Source organism: Heterocephalus glaber, unplaced genomic scaffold (assembly GCF_053883595.1).
Source record: "Heterocephalus glaber isolate CG9 unplaced genomic scaffold, H.glaber_assembly_v1.0 deba00001547, whole genome shotgun sequence".
NCBI lineage: Eukaryota > Metazoa > Chordata > Mammalia > Rodentia > Bathyergidae > Heterocephalus > Heterocephalus glaber.
Genome location: NW_028258340.1, coordinates 5,966,853 through 5,983,202, shown reverse-complemented (window position 1 = coordinate 5,983,202; position 16,350 = coordinate 5,966,853). Strand labels below are relative to the sequence as shown.

Sequence of the window (16,350 nt, the reverse complement as noted above, 5' to 3'; positions counted from 1 at the left end):
CATGTTTTGTGATAGAATACATTCTTTAATTGTTACACAGATAATACTGAGGTGGTTACAACTGGGATCTATTCTTTATGGAAGATGCTTTAGTTTTGGGCCACCTCTGGCCATACATTTTCCCTAAGAAGACCCAGTATTTTCTCAGAGAGAAATAGGTGTATTCCTTCTGAGAGTGTTTTTTGAGTTCCTGTTGATAGTATGAATATAAGATAGTCATTTCAAACTGCAGATTTGGTCCTGTAAAGAATTACTCTGCTACATGTTACAATGATAAGGAAGATTTTATTCAGGACTTTTGTGACAGATCTCAAGACTATCACAATACGAGAGACATTGGGCTTAATTTCAAATATAGAAAAAATAGGGAATTATAGACAATATAGTGGGGGGGGCATGCATGGAAAATTATTAAGAGGAGACATTGAGCCACTCCACCCTTCCCTATTTAGCTATAAATGTCTCTAGTTTCTCATTCTTTATGGCTGAGTAGTACTGCATTTTATTTTTTTAAAAAACACATTTTCTTTATCCAGTCTCCAGTTGATGGGCAATTGGGCTGTTTCCAAGTTGGGAGGGTAGGGGAATGTGGAAAAAATAAGAACCAAGATACATCATGTAAAGGTACAAGGTCCTAATGATGAATGTAACTGTATTGTATACCTAAAATGTACCGATAAACTTAATGAAAAAAAAAAGAAGAGACACTGAAGTTAAGGGGAGTCTTGCTAAACAAAATAAATAGGATTCTTGCTGATGACAGGACAGGGATTTAAACATCAAAAGTGAAGGATGAGAAACTTGATCAGATATTGAAGGAGATCAGATGTGAAGGTTGGTGATTCATTCTGTAGGGACAGGGATCTCTAGGAAGGACTAGAATAGGGAAGCAGATGTGGAGGGAAAAATGAAACCTACTTAAAGAAGCTGCGGAGTGAAGAGCCACATGACTCCAAGCATTAACCCAACCAGAACACTGTTCCAGGCTCATCATGGACACAAGCTGAAGACCCAATCCAAGATCAAATTCTATTGCATGAGCAGACTATGTCTCCCAGGGGAAGGAACTGCCCAAACCACCTTAAAATGAGCCCTACTCCAAAGGAGCAGTGGACTCCCAGCTCTGGGGGCTCTCCTCTCTGGAGGAGTGTGTTCCACTTCTTGCAAATCTTGCTTTTGCTTTGCAACTTGTCTGGCCTCCATTGTTTCATTTCTATACTTGATCAAGAGTCTGGACCCAGGAATGAGTCAAGATTGGTGGTGATGCCTCTGATGCAACAGTTCTAAACTGATTTATTTTGATTCTTGCTAAAACTGGACCAGGCAGGTGCAAGGATAAGACTTGGTCAAAAAGAAGCCTCTAAATGCCAAATTGGGGCATTTGAGCCTTATTCATATAGCACTGTGAAAATAAATGATGTGGTCATTTATGTTTCCCAAGACAAAATCCATAGGAGTGTGGAGATGGGTTGGAATCAGTAGTCCAGAGAACTAGGCCAGTGAGTGAGTGACAAAGACTTTTTGGGTAGTGGGAGCAGTAATAGAGAAAATGATATGGAAAAAATATTCAAAAGGTAGAATTAAGAGAAAGTTAGTGCTTTAGTCATTTTCCTTGTCACTGAGACAAAATCCCTGACACCCATAACTTAAAGGAAGAGGGTTTATTTTCCTCACAGTTCAGAAGTTTCAGTCCATGTTTGGCAGTCTTCCACACAGAAATGGCATGGTAGAAGGATTCTGGGTGGATCTGCTCTTGCCTGGGAGGTCAGGAAGCAGAGAGAGAAAGGAGCTAGGGAGGGAGAGATGCCTCGCAGGTCACCTCCCCAGTGACCTGCCTCTAACCAGGCCATGCCTCCTAATGGCAAGTCAGCTGTAGGGACTCTATAATCCAGTCACCTTCCACAAGCCCCACCTCTGAGCACATGAAGCTCTTAGAGGGAATTCTCAATCTAAACTACAAGAGTCAGTTTTGTGAAAAAGAAGAGATAGGGAAAGTTGAAAGTAATCACAAGTTTATTTAAGAAAACAAAGCATTGTCAGTTTATATTTCTGCAAAAGAAAGAGGTTTACTCCCATGCTAGTCCAGTTCTAGTCCCACCTGTAAGCAGGGCATATTTTCCACCTTTTCTGGTGGAAAATATTCTGCATTGAAAAGGCCTCTATTGTTTATTTATTCTCATCTACAGAGATTGTGCTCCATTTCCATGTAGAAAATAACAACTGGCAAGACTGCAAAAAGACCTGAGATAAGTGTACCCATTTTTCTGCATTTACCTGTCACAGAAGCCATTTGGGAGAAACTCAGAACTGACTCCTAATGTTTTTTGTTCCACTTGGTTCTTAGATATACAAAGGCTTCAAAAATTCAGTATGGTAGAAGCATCTACACAGATTTCTAAGATTTTTTTTTCTATATTTTTAGTTGGAGACAGAATAACTAGAGGCAAAATACTCAATTCTCATGAAAAGACTCCATATGAGAAGAACCTGCTAAACTCCCCTTAGCAGTAATCACCAGAATTGCAAAAGGTTTCCCTCTGCCCTGAAGCATTTCCTGGTCATTCCAGATAATGATCTCCATCCAGTTTTGCTATAGTTTTTCTCAAAGTAAAGGGCCTTTTTCTCTTCATATATACAACTCCAAAGTTAAATATAGCCCATATTTATAAAGACATGTTGCTAGTTGACCAGAAATGCAAATCGTGACCTTCTCTAATCCATTGACCTTCTCTAGAGTTAAGTGTTAAATGTTCTGAAAGAAACTTCATCAACGAAATGTCACTCAACCTGTCTACTGGAGAATAAAAAAGAAAAAATCACCAATAGAAGAAACTATTGATTAATTAGTTCCAGTCAAATCCGTAACCATTCATAGTTCAGAAAATGTGTAGTTCAGAAAATATGAAGAAATGCTTTTCACTTAATATGTGTGTAGGAATCATCATGAAGATCAAACTGACTCCTGAGTCCTTTTGACCCAACTACTTTTGTCAATGTCCTTGTTTTATAAAATTACACTATATTCTATGCTGTGTTGCACATATCTTGCCCCGCTCCAGAATTAATCATTTATAAAAAATAAAATAAAATTAAAAATTCTTGCTCTTTTTTAATGGGAAATGATATCTAGAGACCACAATTTGATGTTTAAAAAGACTCATTGCTATTAGGTTTGACATTTTTTCTGAGCATTTTTTGGACAGAGATAGGAACCACATGAACAATACAGTTTTGCACCAAGTGAAATTGCCTTTTCTATAAATAAAAATGGTAGCATATCAGCACTTTCATGTGGTTTAATATTTTTAAGAGGAAATACATCTTGAGTACATATTATTCAAATTGGTTTTATAGTGTTTAATTTAATGTCTCAGTTTTGTTTGTATCTCTTTCACCAAAATCTTGTTTCCTAGGAATGTTAATGTCATGCCTAGCCTGAGTGAGACCTTTGCATTCAAACAGGCCACTCTCTGCAAACAACAGGCTACTAGGACAGACAGCCATAAAGAAAATTTAGGACAGAGTGTACAATCTCCCAGGCGCCTAGAAGTCCAACGATTGTCTGCACACCTGCACTGACCATCCTTGGACCTTCAGTCATAAACATTTCTTAAGATCATAACCTCTTCCTAAAAACCTATATAAATGTAGTTTTCTTCCCACCTAGCTGCTGATATCTCTCTCTCAATGTCAGCCCATCCACACATAGATGAAAGAAATTTGGCTCTACCCAGCTAGCTGCTCAAATCTGCCCCCGAGTACAGTCTCTGTTCACACTTAGCAATAAAGCTTTTTTTCAAAGCCTGTTTCTGAGAGGCCTCACACATACCATTTATAACAGTTAATATGATTAGTAATGTCCTTTATCCTTTTATATGTTAAACAATATTAATACCAATATTATTATTGTTCATATAATTTCTGGAAATAGTTTCTTCAATAAATAATTTGCAAGAAAAATATAGAAGAAAGTCAGAAAACATATGGGTTAAAAGAGACTTGAAAGACACATTAACTAAATGTAACATACAGGTCTTATTTGGATCTTGATTTGAACAAATGAACTGAATTTTTAAAAATTAGACAATTAAGGATTTTTTAACATCAACTACTTATTTTAAAAGGTTAAAAATTATCATTAACATTTTGCAGAATGAAAATATTACACTTACATTACAAAATATAGATTTCTTGTCTTTCAGTATTATGAATTACTTAACAATGAAATTATGACATCTAGGATCTACTTTAAAATAATCCAGTCAAAGATGGGTAAAGGAAATAGGTATGGATATTGATGAAATAAAATTGGCCATGTACTGATAATTTTTGAAGCCAAGCAATTGGTATATAAAAAATTGTAAGCTTTTTATAGTATGTTGGAAAACATTCATAATTTTTAAAAGGGTCTAATCATAGGAACAGTAATGCTAATGAGTGATATTAAAATTCATATAAAGTGGGGCTGGGGGTTTAGCTCAGTGGTGCTGCTGCCTGCCTCGCAAGTGCAAAGTCCAGAGTTTAATCCCCGGTACCAAAATAAAAATGCATATAAAGTGTTTGAATAAAAGTATTTCATAAAATGAGAGCGGAAAAAATTATACAGCATTATAATTGTATATAATTCTATTTAAAACATACATTTGTATATAAGTTAATACAATGAATCTTATAGACTGAAAATTTCACCTACATAATAGATATAGATATATGAATAAGTAGGTGATAAATATATAGAGATGTAGATATAGATAATGACCTCTGAACTTCTGGGCAGAGCCATTTGCTTAATACTTCCAAAGTTTTCTCTGTCAGGTATTCACTGCTTATTGCATTTAGAAGAGTGTTTGTAGGCAGATGTTCATGGAGTATCATTGATGCATTTAGCCGTGCTGCATTATTGAGTGGTGTCTCTGTTGGTTTTCTTTTCTTTTCTTTTTTTTTTTTTTTTTTTGTTTTGGTACTGAGGATCGAACTCGGGACCTTGCGCTTGCGAGGCAGGTGCCGGAACCACTAAGCTAAATCCCTGGCCCTGGCTAGTTGGTTTTCTGTTGCTATAAAAGAATATCTGAGAGTGGCCCATTCATAATTAAAAAACCAGATTATTTAACTCATGTTTCTAGAGGCTGGAATTTCAGTATTGGGAAGCCACATCTGGCAAGGGCCTTGTGCTGCACCATAACAGAGTGGAAAAGTAGAAAGGCAAGTGGGCAGATATGGAAGAAAGACAAGCAAGGGGTACTGGGCTTGTTTCATAATAACCTCTTATGAAGGTAACTAGTCCAGCCTGGTGAGAACTGCATTAATCCCTCTTATTTACTTAATTATCTCTAAATTCCCACCACATCACAACACTGTTACATCAGGGACAAAATTTTGTATTTTGTAACGGTATGAGTTTAAAGGGGACAGACCACATCCAAATCACAGCAGGTCGGATATGAATTGATTTGTTTATTTAAAAAATTGATAAATAAGGTAACATTGTATAATATGGACATAGATGAGAATAAAAAGAGAAAGAAAAATGATAATTTTGGAAAATGGATCCAGGAATGAGTTGAGTGTAAAATTACATATTACAAATTCCTCTCTTGTTCTATGTGGGTTTCAAATTTATTTTTAAGATTTCCAGTCATAAAAATGAAAAGTTAAGCTTGATCATCTTCATGACCCATGTTGATCACAAAATACAACTAAGCCAAATGCTACAGAGAAGCACAGAAATTCCTGATATAAAACTCATTCACAGATCTCCCCCTACTCCCTGAAAAACCTTCAGTCTTAATTAACAAAGGAGGTATGCAAAGAGAAAAAAGTTAGTCTTCATTTGTTGTCATTTCCCAGATTAGTAAACCAAGAGGTGTTATCTGTCCATATTACATTACCACCCTCTTTGGTTAGAAGCAACAGAAACCATTAATCAAATGAAACCTAGGATGATATAACATTGCAAAATAGAAATTTTGAGGAGGAAAAACATTCACATTTCAAAGGAACTGGTACAAGAACCTGAAAATCTGCAAAAGAATGACTCTTCCCTGGCATTGCAAAAACTGAGACTGTTTTCTTTGTCCCTAAAAAACTGGCTGCTTCTGTCTCTTCGGCTCTCATGAAGTCTTACAGCTCTCATCTTTCTGAAAACCAACTTTTCTTGCCTCTTGAGTTTCTCATTTCCTCATGGCTTTGGCTTTTATAGTTCTGATTTCAGCTCCACAGCTTGTAGCTAATTGCTTCGTTGTAAAAGGATCAAATAGCTAGGGGAGGGTTGGGGTGTGTGTGTGTGTGTGTGTGTGTGTGTGTGTGTGAGATGGGGTGGTTTCTAGTGGAGGAGGGAGGAATGGGCTGGCAAGCCCTTCTCTACTATGAATCATCCCAAATCACGCTATGTGTTTAGAATTCTGATCTCCAACTGAAATGGAACAGTTTGTGTATAGTCCAGGGAAACCAGAAACTAAATTAGAGGGCTAGAATAAATGGGGGACTATGAGCAGAGGTAAGAACAATATTTCTTCTGAATTCTGGCTTGCTGGCATTGCAAACACATTTGTTGATAAAAGATATTTTTCAATAAAATGTCAAAAATAATAAATGGGAAAGTCTTCCCACTGTCTCTATTAAGTAACATTAGTATTCAGGGGTGGGCAATTTAGAGGAGATTTTTCATGAGTCCTTAGCTGCAAAATATATAACCCCCCCCCAAAAAAATCCCCCAAATCCAACAACAAAAATACCTTATATAAGGTCAATATATAAAGACTGATCAAGGTAGCTAGAGAAGGAGTCTTATCTTTTAATGAATATGCTCACCACGTTGTAGAATGAATTTCCTTTTATTAAAGCTTAGCATCTAATTATTCTCTCCAACAATTATATTTTATTTGACTTAGGAAACACTTGCTTTTATAAAACCCTGTGAAAGGTGCATTTGTTGCACAACAGAGGGCAATATATTGGACCTGTGATTCTATGACATGGTATTTGATCAATATCTACTAGCCTGCTAAATTAGCTAATGATAAAAATAATTTGATCATTACCAAAATAATGATCTATGTACCTGACAACTGTTTTCTTCAGCCTGGGACCAAAGCACATGAAATTAATGTTTCAACTATTAACAATTAATTTTAAGAAAAACAAAATATAAAGGTTAGAACTAGACCTATGTGCTCCCTGATGTGATACAATAAAAAGTAATTTGTACATCTCTGGTGAATTCTTAGGAGAAAATATTTAACTTAAAAAATAATCAAACATATAGATTTTATTTCTAGTTAGCAGGAAATACAGAGGATAGAGCAAATTAATCAACCCACCATAAGGAGACAGATACAGAAGGCGAGTCATTCTAAGGATAAGTGGCTCAGTAGATTTTAACAAATCAATGTCATAGAAAGAGGGTGTGACAGCTGTTGTAGATTAACAGACTTAAGAGGTCTCATAAACAAGTGGAGTATGTAATCCTCATTCAAACAAAGCAGCTGTAGAAGACACTGGGGACAACAAGAAAATGTGAATACATATCAGGTATTAGATAATATTAAGAAATAGTTACTTTTGTTAAGTATGATAATGATAGTGCAGTTATATAGGAGCATGTTCTCTTTAGGGCTACAAACTGAAGAATTTTGGAATGAAATATCATGAAGCCTATAATTTATTTTTAAATGATTCAGTCATAAATAAATGAAAAGGGAAAAATATTAAACATTAACTCTAGGCTTTGGATATATGAGTCCATTATATTATTTTCTTTAAGTTTTAGAGTTTTCATGAAAAGGGATTTTTAAAAGAATATAAACTTTCTAAGCTACAAGTCCTAATATGAAAATCAGGATTAGATAAACAAGTAAAAGTTGGGAACAGATAAACACAGAAGCTAGTAGTTTTATTTTCATTCTGTCAATAAACCTATAATCTTCCATATTGTGGAGTAAGCTCAAAAAAAATTTCAAATAGCTTTGGGATTGTATTTTTTCTTCATCAGTTTGCATTAGTTTCTTTTCAAAGGGGAAAACATACTGGGTTTCCATTTTATTTTCGTTAAATGTTGTATCCTCATCACACAAAAACAGAAAGTAAAACATGGCAGGTATCCTAAAATCTTTCACAAAAGTGAATATGCTGTGTTAACATAAGTGTTCATCGTCATTCTGCCTACTGGAACACTTGAGCATGTCATTGGTGGTTTTACAATCTGAAAATAAGTGAACATTTTGGAGAAAAAACAGCCTGAATTTGTAGAACTTGTATTTAGTCCTATGCGGGAAGCTTTCTGATACTTGAGTTCAAGGCATTCAAACTGTGTTGTTACAGTTTTCAGCTTACGGACTGTTTTCCTGATGAAAGTTTGACATAGTTGCTCACTGTTTTTGTCATTGATATCATTTGGTCAGTGTGAGTTAGAAAGGAAGTTATTTGGGTATTGTCATGTGGGTTGTTTTCCTGATGTAACAGTAGCATGTAGGCTCTTCCAGAGGCAAGAAAACAGAAAGGTTTATGAACGAGGTGTGAAATCACACAATTTATTATGACAATTGAGAACACACAGCAAGGAAGGTGTGGCAGTTAAGATGGAATTTCAACTTGATTGGCTTTGAGATCCACCCCCGGGATTGGTGGAGCACATTTCTAGGTGCGCATGGGAGGGGGGAGTGTGGAAAGGTATGGCTTTGGGGGTCTATATGTGGTCCCTCACCCCTTCTGCTCTGACTCTCTTCCCCTGCTCTGCTTTCCTGTTGTCCTGATCAAAGCAGCTTTGCTGTACAATGCCTTCGGTCCTGATGTTCTGTCTTGGAGCCAGCAGATCAGGAACTGAAACCATGAACAAATTAAATGTCTCCTCTTAAATTGTGGGTGTTAGGTGTTATGTTTCAGCAATTGGAAAGCTGACTATAAAGAGGGCAAAGGAAAGAGGCTAGGTTCACATAATTAAGATGGGGCAAAAGGACTGTATTCCCTGAGTCCTGGGGTAAATAATAGTCCTATCTCCCCCTCCTGTGTCTTTCCCTGATATGAGACCAGAGCTGAAGTTCAAGTAAAGAGGACCACAGACAGAGTGGCCCAAGTTATGGCATACTAGATCTACTGGAGAGACACAAGGTCAAATGCACCTGACCACACCTGTAGCTCACTAATAAGCCTGCTGAATAGTTATTGATTTTATATGTATTTTCTAGATAGAGAGTATTGTATATGTGGGGCCAGAATGGGACTATACTCAACAAAGGATGATTGATTTAGGAAATGACATAACTGTCAGGTTCTTACAATTATGATTTGGTCCTTCCTTTCTATCTCTCAGTAGACTCAAGTTTTCCCATGCTGAATTGTGTTTATTCTAACTCTACCATATCTTACAGGTTACTAAATTACTATATATTTACTTTATTTTTGGAGTTCTGCCTATGTCTTTGAAGTGATATGCTTACTCATTATCTGTAGTTAACATAATCATGAGTTTTGTTACTATAATTAAACCAGTTCCTTATTACTATTTATGCTTGATACTATTAAACTGAGTTAAGTTTATCCTAAACCTGTCTCCTTACTTGGGTGATAAAGTTTGGCCCAAAGCATCGTCTGTACATGAATTTTGCCCTTGCTTAATATGGCAAGCGGTTGTAAAATAGGAATATACGCTTGTAACCAAGCAACTGGGTCTCAGCCAATCAGAATAGCCAAAACTTCAGCTAATGCTAGGCCAAAAGCTGTCAAATTATGATCATGAAAGAAACACTGACTGCAGCCAATCAGGTTGTTTCTGTAAGTCACTTTTCTCTGGCTGTAAATGAACCTGCACATGTAGTGGAGTAGGCCCATTCTGAACCATATTTGTTCCAAAATGCTACCCATTTCTAGAATCTTTTTCCTATTTAATTTCATTTATCTTACATGTTTCTTTTACATTGCTAATTAGTTTCAGCCATTCTGCTTGTTTTACTGTGGGATCCCTGGTGGACGCCTAAACTCATGTGAACATAAATACCCATTTCTATGGAGACAGGAGATTCAACCTTTTTATCAGCCATACATTTCATGCAATTATAATGAAGATTAATAAGGTAGAATATGTAAAAATAAAGCAACTAAAACAGTCCTTTCTTTTTTCATATTGGTGAAAAAGTTGTGAATGTAGAGGGTGTTACATTTCTCACTTTACATTCAGTAATAATTGTCATCATGACAACGATGTCTTACATTGTACCAAACTGTACTGTTAAACTGCTCTGAGTTAAACTATACTGGTTGGTGCTTAAAGGAACCATGTATGGTAAACTACAGAAGGTAATTATGCCACTTAACAACAAGGACATAAACAGAGGTGGCTATGTGACATTATCCTAGGAGCAGCATGTGTTAGCTTCACAATACTGACCAAGTCCTTCCAAATAAATATGATCAGTACAAAGAAAACTAACTCACAGCTGAGTCTTACAATCTAGAACTTTATTTTTATTCCAAGCACTCAAGGTAGTCAGGCCATCTTGGATGGTGGGTTTATAGCCAGATGTCCCTCCAAACCCTCGTGTGCTCAAAAGTGGGCTTTTGAAAGGTGATTGGATTATGGGGATGGTATAGCTGACTTACTATTAGAAGTTGAAGCCTGGTTGGAAGAGATGGGTCACTGAGTGCATAGCCTGGAAGTGTTTCTCCATCCAGGATTCCCTCTTCTCTCTCTATCTTCTGGCCTTATGATATGAGCATCTTCTCCTCAGCCATACCTCTATGCCATGCTGTTTCTTCTTTAGAACTGGCTGACCATGGACTGAAACATGGGGTCAAATAACTTTTTTCCCTTTAAGTTGTGAATGTCATGTATTTTGTCCTAGGGACCAGGAAAGTGTCCAAGATAGTGGGATATTATCTGGCCCAACATGATTTTCAGTCAATATTACCGTACAAGCTCCTGACAGGCTATGTGTTCCATTAATGGAGAGATCAAATCTCTTGAATTTACAATTTTACCCTCAGTACCTTGCATGATGCTTGGGACATTGTTAATATTAAAAGGGGATTTTGTTTATTAATTGATGAACCAATGAATAAAACAAAATAAAACTTGAGGTGCAATGCAAGATTTTTTCTTTTTTAAACATACCTGGCAAGTCAACACAGTAACTAAGCTATTTCATAGTCAGGTTTCTAGCATTTATTTATCCTCAGACTCAGGCTTCCTTTTCACTATCTTCTGTGTTGAGAAGGATCTCCTATAGTTGTCCTAGTACCCAGTGATAGCAGTTTTTGTCTAGGACTGATATTTCCTGCCACGAACTGAAAAGTGTTGAGAGACAGTGATGAGTGACATCTCATGTCATAAATACAAAGGAGCTTTAGAGAGAGACTATGAAGTACACAATGGTGTTCTAAACCAAGATGGAAACAATATCTTGATCTCAATTTGGAAGTTTACTTTCCTGAATAGCTACCAAATGTCATAAAAATTCAAAAATAAAGCTTATTATGTTTTCCCCATTTCCCAAGATATATACTATGGCTGGACCAGGACATATATTTGATTTTTCAAAATGTCATTCTCACCTCAAATTCTCTTCTCTGTCCAAACTTGTTGGAGACTTGACTCTTCTCCTTGGCAAAAGTTTTTTGTTCTGACTCAATTCTCTCTCTTATAAATGAACTTCAGGCACCTAGTTTTCCTCCAGTTTCTTAAGCTGAAATCTTCATTGTGGGGATAGCAGAGGTCCTGTCCTTTTATTCCTTCCTCTCTTTCCCACCTATAAACAAAACAGCAATTTGGAACAGTTTGGTAGGAGTGTGAATTGATATAGCTCTTTTGGAAACTATTTGGCAGAATCTATGACCCAGAAATTCTGCTCACAGGTATATCCACAAAAGAAATGCAAACATCTATTCACCAAAGAACATATAAAAGGATATTATAATGTTATTTGTAATATTCCCAAATAGAAAACTACCAATACCTACTTCAACAGTAAAATCGTGCTGTGCTTGAACAATAGAATATTATATAGCAAGGAGAATAAGTAATTTACAACTACACACAAAAATAAAGATAATTTTCACAAATTTTTGAGTGAAAGAAGCAAGGCACACAAATAATAAATATAAAGTTCAAAAAGTAGAAGAGGACTGGGGATTTAGCTCAGTGGTTCTACCGCCTGCCCCGCAAGCACAAGGTCCCGAGTTCGATCCCCGGTACCAAAAAAAAGTAGAAGAAAAGTAATCTTTGTGGTTAGCAGTTAGAATATGGAGCAGTGACTGAAAGGGACACTTCTGTCCTTTTGAGGCTTCTAGGATTCTGATAATATTTTCTTTTTCTGAGAGCTGAGAAATACCACTTACACAGGTGTGTTTAGGTTTTTAAAAAATTTTTAGGATATACATTATGATTTGAATACTTTTTGTATGCATGTCATACTTCAGTGAAATGTTTAAAAAGATAAAAGCAAAAAATGAAAATACATTTTATTCTGAATCAGATGATATTATAGGACAGTGGATATACCATAAAATGAATAATAAATAACATTGAATGATGGAAGTGATGAAGTGAGAGCCATAACTTTTTACATTTAAATTTGAGGTGAATTATCTTCTACCTCGACAAATTATAAAATTCTTTTCTACTGCTCCTTATCTGACATCCTCTTTCTACTTCTCCACTGACACTGGGTATGAGTGTTTGTATCAACTGGGCTATCTTGAAGAAATCAAATAGTGACAAATGCTGGACAGGCTGCAGGGAGAAAAGGAATCCTTCATTGTTGGTGGGAGTGTAAACAAGTACTAGAGAAATTACTATGGAAATTCCTAAAAAAAAAAAACCTAAAAATTCCATTTGACCTAGCTATTCTCCTTCTAGATATCTTCCTGAAAGAGTTGAAGACATGATATTACAGTGGTATATGCATATCCATATTTATAGCAGCACAATTCATAATAGTTAAATGTTGGAAGTGGCCTACATGTCCATCAACAAATGACCAGATAAAGAAAATGTATTTACACACAATGGGGTACTACTCTATCACAAAGAAAGATAAACTTGATTCATTTGCAGGGGCAGATATAACTGAACACAAAATAGCCCTCCACACATAGCTTATGAAGTTTCCAGATGCCAACAGAAAGAGAGAGTGTAAATGTACATGTCTTAGTTATCTTCCTCATCACTGAGACATAATATCTGATAGCCACAAGTTAAATTAAGAAGGCTTATTTTGATTCATAGTTTATAGAGGTTTCAGTCCATTGTTGGCTGACTTCAAGGCGGGGCAGGATGGCAGAGGAGAAACGGTTCATGGCATGGTGGTGGGAAGGAGAGAGAGGAGAGAAAGAGAGAAATTGAGAGGTTGAGAGTGAGGGAGGAGGGTAGGGAACTAGATCCTTACAGGCTATGGCTACACTGACCTGCTTCTTCTGACAAGACCCCACTTCCCAACAGCAAGTCATATAAGCCTCTATAGTCCAATCACTTTCCAAAAGCTCTGCCCATGAGTGTATGAGGATCCCAGGGAGCATCTATATATAAACTGTAATAGTACATCTGTTTCCAGTGAATACAATAATCTGCTAGCATTCCTTTGGTATTATTGAATGGGTTAACTAATGATGCTTTATTTCTCCTCAGATCACTTCCTACCCACCCCAAATCCATGTATTTCCTGTTCCAAAACAAGTTGAGTGACTTCAACATGTCTCATTGGACAAACCACTCTAGCAGGCTCTATTTAACAGAAGTCTTTTCAGCTGGAACAAAGCCTTTTGTAGATTATACCTCTGGTAGGCCCTATTTTTAGCCTCAACCTTAACTTTGGGCCACCATTCTCTGCCTTTGCTCTAAAAAGGAGAAACTACTATTGCAATAAATTATGGGGCTGGCACATCACCTGATTCTGAAGTGATTACAGAATTTATCTTTTCTAATCTATCTAATCTTGAGAAATTACAAAAAATCACAACTGAGGAATAAGACTTATGGTCAATATTTTGCAGAATGTTTTTAAGTACTTTTTGCAGATTATTGGTAAATTACTCCAATTTTATCTTTATTCTAAATAATAACATTTATGCAATCCTCATGTTTATTCAGTGAATATTATAGTGTTTTCAATATGCCAGCCATCATACTAGGCACCAAGTTACACTAATGTAAGTGGCATATGTAGACTATGTTATTGTGTTCTCATGAAATTTAGACTCTGATAAGAAAGACAGACAATAATCCACCAATTAGACAATCCCACTTCAAAATTATAATTGTGACAAATGGCATGAAAGAGAATATATAAATTTGATCAGGCTTCTGAGCATCTAAAGACCAAACACTGTGCAAACCAACAAAATATTGAATTATTGATATATTCTTAACTTTCTTTTTTTTTTTCAAGTGTCTTGGCTTTCTCGAAGTGGTTAACAGGTCCTATACCTACATTATTTTATTTACCATTTTGTCTCACAGGAGAACATAGCACTGCATTTTTCTAGTTTGTTACTCTCAACAGCACAATGACTATCAGTCTTATTAAATGACTCAACGAAACCTTTATTGCTGCCTATAGTGGCAGAATGAATTATCGACAGGGTTAATATCCCAAATAATTTAGCCTTTCTGCAACTTACAGCAGTAAGTTTCTCAAGTGTGTATTTACTACAAAGCCCTCCCTTTTTGGCTTTCATAAAAACTGTAGGGGACATTTGTTACCTTGCCCTGTAACCCTTTGTAGTGTTAAATAGCAATAGTTTAATGTCATAAAACATAGCATGGAAGACTGCTGAAACTTGAATATAATCAATTTGCTCCAATTCTAGTATAGATGAAAACTTATTGTTAAATCACCTTTTTAAGAGTTGCTTTGGTTATTTAATATTGATCTCAAAATGATTAAGAAGTGGAATGGTATTGATTTTTAAAGGAAAAAGAGTTCTTATAAAAAGAAGAAGAATGCAAAAATTTCAGGTTATAGAAGTGGATTTTAATGGTCTTCATTAGCTCCTAAAGTTGGATTTGAAACCTATACAATTCTGCTTAATTTGGAATTTTTAACAAGGTAAAAAGTCCAGACTGTTAACTGTGGAACAAGAGACACGTATATAAATGCTGGTAATGCACCAGTTTGAAAACATGTAATACAGCTACATTTGACTATGGGTACCAAGGATTTAAGTCAAAAATCACTGTCTTATCACTGAATCTTAGAAAACTGCTTAGAGGAGGGCCCTGGAAGGGTGCACAATGACTCCCATGAGTCCGTGTTTCCTGAATTATTTTCTGGTCATGCTCATGTCCTGGTTTTCCTTGACCTAGAGTTGGTACATAACCCTCCTTAATGCTTTAAAGCCATTTCATATTTCTTAGGGAGAAAGATCAAAGAACTTGTAGGCTACAGTGTAGCTAAGTCATAGGGTGCTTGTCTAGCATGCACAAAACCCTGGGTTTGAAATAGGAGATAAGGGCATGCAAACCTGGCTGAGGAAGTAGGCGTGATGTGTTAATTATGAGATCCCAGAACACGTGCACAGAATTTAAATAGTTTTTTAATAGGATGCGCTATGGTCTAGACATGACATCAGCCTGAGGCAGGAGATCCCAGCACCACCTCTCAGGACCTGTATGTAGAAGTTCTCCTGGGTTTTCTTAAGATTTGGACAGTGTGAAAGGACACAGGTGCCAAAAAGGGCTTGCTATTGTGGCTTTCCTCATGACCGTCTGCCCTGTGTCCATGGTGTGCTTCATCTTGCTTTTTTCTCTTTTACTTAGCCCAAGCTTGCTCTACAGAACCAGTTTTTCGTTGATTCTTCACTTTTACTTTTTCAAATAAACTTTGCCATTGCTTTTTTCTTGTTTAATTCAAGTCTTTGTTCTAGCTGAGAAGAACCTGGAATCTAACTCCAGAAGGAGAGGCGTGCAACCCAAAACACAGTAACATTTATTTAGCAAGCCACTTTTAAAAGGAGCTACCACAAAACAGGTTGAATTCCCTGCACTACAAAAACAAGCATAAACATTGGGTTTACTCCCCGTGAACTAATATGAAAATATTTTTTCTTGTCCATTCTTACCTACAATCTTCCATCTCCTTAGGAACGGATTTTGAAAAACTGCCTAACTCTAGCCAGGTACTTAAATTCTTACCCTTGACTAGTCCCCTAACTTGTAACAAATTCTACAGCTACCCTACCAAGAAAAATAAAAGAACTTATACAAAAATTGGTCTCATGATTTTAAATTGGTCTCATGATTTTATTCAACTCCCATTTTTTGTATGATTCTTTAGTTCTCAGCATAATTTTCTTCCAAAGCAGCCAGTGGTTTAAAAAAAGAATCATTGTTTGCCACATACTGCTACATTTCAATACCAATGG

At 36.3% G+C, this 16,350-nt stretch overlaps 2 long non-coding RNA genes across 2 annotated transcripts in view; one reads left to right on the top strand and one right to left on the bottom strand.

The window, feature by feature from the left end:
• LOC147824329 (uncharacterized) overlaps positions 1 to 16,350 on the top strand; it is a 161,579-nt gene that overhangs the window by 80,409 nt on the left and 64,820 nt on the right. The gene's annotated exons all lie outside the window — the stretch shown is intronic.
• Positions 1 to 16,350, bottom strand: part of LOC110350253 (uncharacterized) — a 55,565-nt gene that overhangs the window by 1,551 nt on the left and 37,664 nt on the right. The window contains exon 3 of the long non-coding RNA XR_002396715.2: positions 11,545 to 11,738. This is a non-coding gene — a long non-coding RNA (uncharacterized LOC110350253). The remainder of the gene's footprint in view (positions 1 to 11,544; positions 11,739 to 16,350) is intronic.